The sequence below is a fragment of the Pinus tabuliformis genome, chromosome 3_1 (genome assembly GCF_031772625.1).
Source record: "Pinus tabuliformis cultivar Carrire ecotype Pingquan chromosome 3_1, CPIR1, whole genome shotgun sequence".
In the NCBI taxonomy this organism is placed as follows: domain Eukaryota; kingdom Viridiplantae; phylum Streptophyta; class Pinopsida; order Pinales; family Pinaceae; genus Pinus; species Pinus tabuliformis.
The window spans coordinates 994929941-994936972 of record NC_142301.1 but is presented as its reverse complement, the minus strand read 5'-3'; the positions used below and the strand labels follow the sequence as shown (position 1 = coordinate 994936972).

Below are 7032 nucleotides of genomic sequence, written 5' to 3'. Positions count from 1 at the left end.
TAACATAAGGAAAACAGACCTAAGATTAAAGGGCTGGAGGCTGTCCCTTTGTTTGGTTACACGCCAGGATTAGAATACTTGATTTTTTTGTCATCATTCCTTCTGTAACTTAAGAAAAGAAAAAATCATTGAACTGGTTGACCTCGTTTCTTGAGATTTTAAGCAGACATTTACTATGAGTCTCATACATCATAAACTGTAACGCAATAAATTGAAGCGCATAAAATATTGCAAGCTTCCATTTCAAACCATGCCGGGCCTGTTCACTCACTGCGGCAGTTGGCGGAAATCGTAGTTGGAATTTGCCCGTTCAATATTGATGTAAAATGATCGATAAACGAATCCAGTTCATTCCACGACGAGCCTCCCTCTGCAACGGCAATTCTAGCGGCGTCTCTGAGTTCCTTGGCTCTCTTCCTCATTTCCATTGCCTCTTCATCGTCCGCCATCACTCGTCTGATCGCTTTCTCAACCTCTTCTGCTGTGACTAACTCATTCTCGTCTGCCTTTGTCCACTTCCTCACTTCCACGCCCACCTTCAACTCCTTCGCCACCAATATCGAGTTGGCAAATTGGTCCGAATGTTGCGGCCAACCCATCATTGGAACACCCGCGCTGATACTCTCCAACGTAGAGTTCTACCCGCAATGCGTTACGAATCCTCCGGTGGACTCGTGCGATAAAACATCAAGCTGGGGCGCCCAGTTTCTAACTAGGAAGCCGCGTCCTGCGACTCGGTGCTCGTATCCTTCTGGAAGCAGCTCACTAACCCAGTCAACCTGCGCTTCATCCAATCCTGTGAAACGAGTGGTATCTGCAAACCTGACTACCCAAAGGAAGGGCCGTTGGCTGGCCTCCAGCCCTCGAGCCAATTCCTGGATTTGTTGCCGCGATAGAGAACACGTTGTACCAAAAGAAACATAAACGACTGAAGCCGGAGCTTGGCCGTCCTGCCATCTCAAGCAACTGCCAACATCTGAATTACCCTTCTTACCCGTCCAAATTGACTGAGGAAGAAGAGGACCGACGGCCCACAGAGGCTTCTCACCATAACGCTCTCGTCGTTTTCCCTGTAAGTCTTCCATGAATTGAGATTCCAGACCGCGAAAACTGTTCACGAAATGTTCTGTCCCGAGTGCTACATTTTCTGGGCCGCGGCGAGACATGGAAGTAATAAAGCTGTAAGGGAAGCACCGTTTGAATGATACAACGCATTCCGGAATTCCAGTCCCCTTCGTCCATATCGCCGAGAAATAGGCGTTGACGCAATTGAAACGGTAGGCAGGGACTTGATGTTTTGCCGCCACAGTCTGAACTCACGCCAGCGTCGAGTCATGCACAATCACAACCCTATTGGAATTGGACAAGTAGAGGCTCTGTATCAGACGATCGAAAGGCTCTTGGAGATCTTCCCAAGCCTCGGAAAGAGAAATAACGTCCTGGGGATATGCATGGTTCTAATTTTGAAGATTGGGCTGCACATCTGGTAAGGAGGGCATGGGCAATTCGTAGAAACGAATAGCAAAGTGATCAGGATTCCATCCGTGAACCCGATGCCGAGCTTGTTGAATGTCATGTCTCCATCATAATTTTTTTTTTCAAATGGTATTACTAATGTATGAATGGTCCCTATGACAACGCAACTTCGTAATTTAATTCAGTGCTTACTGTTCCGGCCCTCCATAACATTTTTCTGGCAATCAATTCATTATTATTCCGGTGATAGTAAAGGTTTGGTCCTATTTGTTCTGGTTTCATTAACTAATTATCACCTTGGGAAAACTCCCAACTCCTCGCGATCTGCAAGTGGATGATACGGATGGACATCTGGCAATTTATATTAATTACACATTTGATTATCTGTACGCTTGGTATATTCTTTGGGATCTGCGTTGTTTCTTATTGCTCTGCCCTGTGCATGGCACGAGCAGGCTCGTTTCTCGCAGCCACCATTCTCGGGCTTGCCACCCGATCAACGGTGGTCATGAAGTTTTGTAGATCTACGGTTCAGATTTCTTTCCAGGTTAAGTCCACCCTAACTAGTTTGGTTACGTTGTTTCATCGCTTTGGCGCTAGCTCCATTCTTCTGTTGTTTTGTTCTCCGCGACCTACTCTGCTATGGTTCCAGGGCATTGAATGGGTTAGAAGCTCTCAAAATCCAGGTTATGGCGTCTTCGCCTATGTTACCAGAAACGGGAAATAGAATGAGAAACGAAAATGATACGTGAAACAGAGTTGGCTGGTTTCGTGTATAAGAAACGAGGAGAGAGAAAAAACAAGATTAAAGGTTAACAATATAAAACACTGGAGTCTCCCACCAAGGATTTGAAGCTCTGGTGAATTTGGGAATGAGGCGGATGATTTTGCCATATAATTTGGTTTGGTTTTCTCAAGGACAAATCTCAATGTATAAAGTATGATGTGTGCATTTTAATAGTGAAAGCATAATAATGACTACTTGATCTACAAAAAAAATAGTAATTTAATTGTAATGTTATTATCAAGATAGACACCAGATTAGTGTATGACACTTTCTTACTTGTGGGATTGGGGAGCTTCCTTTATATAGCTATTCAATTTGTAAAATTTATAAGTATGATGTATGCATTTTAATGGTGAAAGCAAAATAATGACTACTTGATATAAGGAAAAAAAGAAAATAGTAATTTAATTTTAACGTCATTGTCAAATTAGACACCAAAATGGGTGTATGAGGTTTTCTTACTTGTCAGATTAAGAAGATGCATTGACATAACTATTCAATTACTCAAATTTATATTAATATATTAATATTTCAAAAGATAAATTTATTATTAAAAAAAAAAAAAAACAAACAATATTGACACTATTACATTAAAATAAAAGCTTTATAATTTAAAATGAAAACTTTAGTGAAAACAAAACATTCAAACTTGATCGAAAAGATTATAAAGTGAAAACAAAACATTCAAACTTGATCGAAAAACTTTATCAAAATTATTCAGGATAAAACTCTTAATTTGTTTAAATTAAATCTATTTTATAAAACAAATTAAATCTATATTATATTTTTATAAAGAATAATAACAAGTATCCAAAGAAAATAAAGACAATACTTTAAATTAAAATGAGATATATAAAGGCTGAAAAAATTACTATCTGAGAAAGGAAAAGAAAAGAAAGAATAAAAATATTATCGAAGAATACCGAAAACTTACAATAATAAATCTTATAGCTATACTGCTAGAGCTTCATGGAGATAGTGGCTACATACTCTTTTAATCAACATTATAAAACCCGAAGAACAACTAACTTAATGGCTGGTTGCTTTAAATTTTCGAAAACTTATATTAAATATAATATGCCATGTTTCATCCATAATTCAATATCATGCATTTTCAAACCTGCACAATAACAACGCTTAAGAGTATCCATTTTGGCCCTGGATTTTCCTTGCTTAAGGTTGAAGTAGCTTTTTGATGATCTCAAAGAAGACCTATATTTTCAAACTTTCAAAACAGCGAAGTTAAGTGTGTCCTTTCTCGCCCTTTATTTTCGTTATGATAACGTAAGGTTTAAGTAGCATTTTGTGGTTGAAGTCTGTTTTTTGTTTTTTAAATGGGATTTAACACCAATTGAGGAAAAACGAGACGGAGCCAAAATGTTGCAGCGAAAACGGATAAAACCAGTTTCCTATCAATAAAAATGAGAATGCCCGTATAAAACATGGTTTCCCGTCCTGTATGGTTTCTAGAGCTGTTTTCCGCAGGAACGTTGCCCATCGTTATGTTTCTGGTAACATAGGTCTTCGCTATTTGGTGAAGCCCGGGTGAGTGTTTTGTTTTCAATACTTAGAATTTTCCTGTCATTGAACTCTCCTTGTCATGTGCTTTCCCTCACACCGTTAGCTAATGGTTGCTATGGTTTTCTGTTTGTAGGGACCTTCTCCAGGTTTCCGGAGCTATTCACTGCTGCCGCGGGGTAAGCGCTTTACCAGACTTGCCGCCGAAATCCCGGGTAAGGGGTTTATCTCCGGATTGAGGGCTTTCAGCTGAGCTTGTCTCGTTGCATAACTGGACAGGGTTTTTTTGATTTCCACTGTTTTACTAAATTGGTTTTCCCAGCTAGCTTACAGTCCCACAGTGTTTAGAAATATTATGTGTGTGATTGGTTGTATGCTGTAGAAGTTTTAAAACCCTATGCGACCTTCGTGTAGAGGGTTTGACTCCAGCATGAGGCTCGGACAGTGGCTATTTAAATGTAATTTTTGAATTATCCCTTGCTAGGGTTTCATCCCATGGCATATCTATTATTTAATGGACATCAGTGTTTTGGAATTATTCCTCCAGGATTAACCTGAGAGATGCCAGTCAAATTGTAGTTTACTGCTTCCTTCATGAATTAATCTTGCATGCCTATATATGATTCAAGGGTTTGGATGTTATCGTTCAAGCTACATTTGTTACACATTATCATGTGATTTTCCTTAAATTCTTGTTTCTTGTTCAAATGGTAAAGGTACACGGCTGTAACAACCTCTGTCAAGGTTCCTCGCTTCATTTTTCTTATGGGTGGTCAAGAGTTTCAGGGAACCCACTCTGTCTGACAATTATTTTCATTTGCCCTTACTGTTATTAGAGGATTTTCGAGAGGTCAATGACTCTATCTATAAATGTTTCCTTGTTTTCCTTGTTTTAACAGTTATTAAAGAACTAGATATATCATAGCACTGTGCATCAATTGTTCCTTGTCTTTTACTGTTAGCAGAATTGTTTAAAGAATTTCACCACTGTTTCATTGGTTCCCGTTGTTATTATTATGAGAATGTTCTAAGCATATCGCTAGCAGAATTCATTTATTCCTTGAATATCTCATGGTTCTTGGTTCTTAAAAGAGGTGTCTTAATAAAATTGACATCACCGCATTTGTTCTGTCCTGTTCTTTAGAAAATCATACTACAGTAGGTTCCTACCATGCTTATTCACAAGACTCAGGGTATTGCCAATTTGGCATGCCAGAACCCTCTTCTGCCGGTACCTTAAGACAAAGAGATGTCCTAGGGTTTCATACACCATTGCCACCTGTATAATTTCTATGAAATGTTTATAAGTCCTTATACATTTTTCCTTGGCATCAGACTTACAATTTTTTTTTTCCAGTTTCAATCCCTACACGCCCAGAGTTTAACAATGGAGGAAAACGTCTCTTGCCAAATAATTTATCTTACCCCTACCCTCAGAGATTTCTCTGTCCTCAAATAGGGGCTTCACGTGGCTCAATTTTTCTTTATAACCCTACGGGTTTTTCCTATAGTGACACCCTGCTATCAATTTTCCAAACCTACGAGGGTCCTAAGTGTACATCCCTCTCCCGTTTCCTTAAAATGCAGATAACATTATTCAATCTGTTAATGTTATTATTAAATTGTTGTTCTTTTTTTTAAAAGAGTTATAGCTGCACAGAAGTTACTGTTACAATTCTCGAGTTCTATAAATGACTCAGACTTAATTAGGCACAGCAGTTGTAATTTTTCGTACCTGTCTGTTCGATGTTCCAATATTACTGCAACAGAACTACTCACCTCTGCTCCCTGTATTGTGGTGATCCGCGTAGTCCTACAAAAGTGAAACTTTCTCTTGTCTTCCGCTTCCAATTTTCCACCCAACCTCGAGATTCGTCTTTCGGGACCAGAATCTCTCCCCCGTGCTCTCTTGCAGGACCACTGTCCTTGGCAAGATTTCTGCACCTAGTGCTTGGCTATCTGGTCCTCACCAGACTTAGCCATCTTTATTTTTCCTCTCTTGTTTTCGCCTGTCCCCACAGCACAGACCAAATCTTTCCCCCCTCTTTTCCTCTGGAAACCTTTCCAGCCAGGGTGGTAGTTAGGGTTGAAATCATTGCAACCGTTTTTCCAACTTCCCCCTCAGAAGTTGCCAACATTTTTTATGAAAAACCTTTCTCATCTTATTAAAGAAATAATAAAAATATTATTGAATTCCAAAATAGTTAATAATGTCATATTCAGTTTTTTTTTAACCACAGTAAAATTAAATATTTGATTTAGGTGTCCTTGAGCTGAAAATGGCACCATTAACACATGTATGGCCAGTGCTGTTGCGTCTAACAGAGATCGTGAATCAGTGGACTCCATAAAATATGGCAGACACCCAAATTCTTGTCACCTGCAAGAAGCTACGCTTCTTTTATTAACCTAAAGCTCGTACTTCCAAACACTATTATAACGCTGCGATGCACAAGGACCACTCAAAATTATATATAGTTTTTCTAAACCCACAACACAACACAAGCCCACCTGGGTTTGATGTATTTTGGTTAAGATTCCGTACTCCATTAGGAATTCCGAATCCGACTGTAAAAAAAAGTCTCTCACACGCATATTTTTCAATCGCTATTGTTACTTCCTCAGGTTTAGTAATTGAGTTTTTATTATTATCTTTTTTTTTTGCTGAAGTAAGAGACGAACCTTCTATTTCAATGAAATAGGCATTTTACAATATGTACAAACATTCACCGTACTCTGTGGACTGAGGCAAAATAGAAAGTTTCCCCACTGTAACAAAACCCAGCATCCCTAAAAATGTATCCTCCAAACCCTTTAGAGTACTTACAAATATTATGCAACGGGAAAAGCAAGGCACGTGGGCCATCCCCATAAATACCCGCAAAAAAAATCCTTTAACCTACCTCGATCACTGCCCTCCATATACCTTTCTTAATCTAATGTCGGATAACCATATCGCTCCTGGAAGATGCATGAAGTTTAACCCCCTGCCCCCACTAAACCACACGATAATTCTTGATCGTTGATTTGCCTTGTGAGAATGGATGGCGAAGTTGAATAACGCATGGCCTGATGTCATCGAACTTTAATGTGTGATGAGGGTGGTTTTTGGTCCCGACCCTCATCCACGTGTCATGAGTTATATGGCATCGCTGCCAAATCTCCAAAACCACTTTTTGCTTGAAAGTGGTGTGATCGTCTAAAAACCACTCGGGCAGCAGTTTTATCTCCCGCCTATGGAAACTTGGAAA

General features: G+C 39.3%; 1 pseudogene; it reads right to left on the bottom strand.

Annotated features, from left to right (window-relative positions):
- Positions 1-263: 263 nt before the first annotated feature.
- Positions 264-6130, bottom strand: LOC149191220 (zeatin O-xylosyltransferase-like; annotated as a pseudogene).
- Positions 6131-7032: the final 902 nt, after the last annotated feature.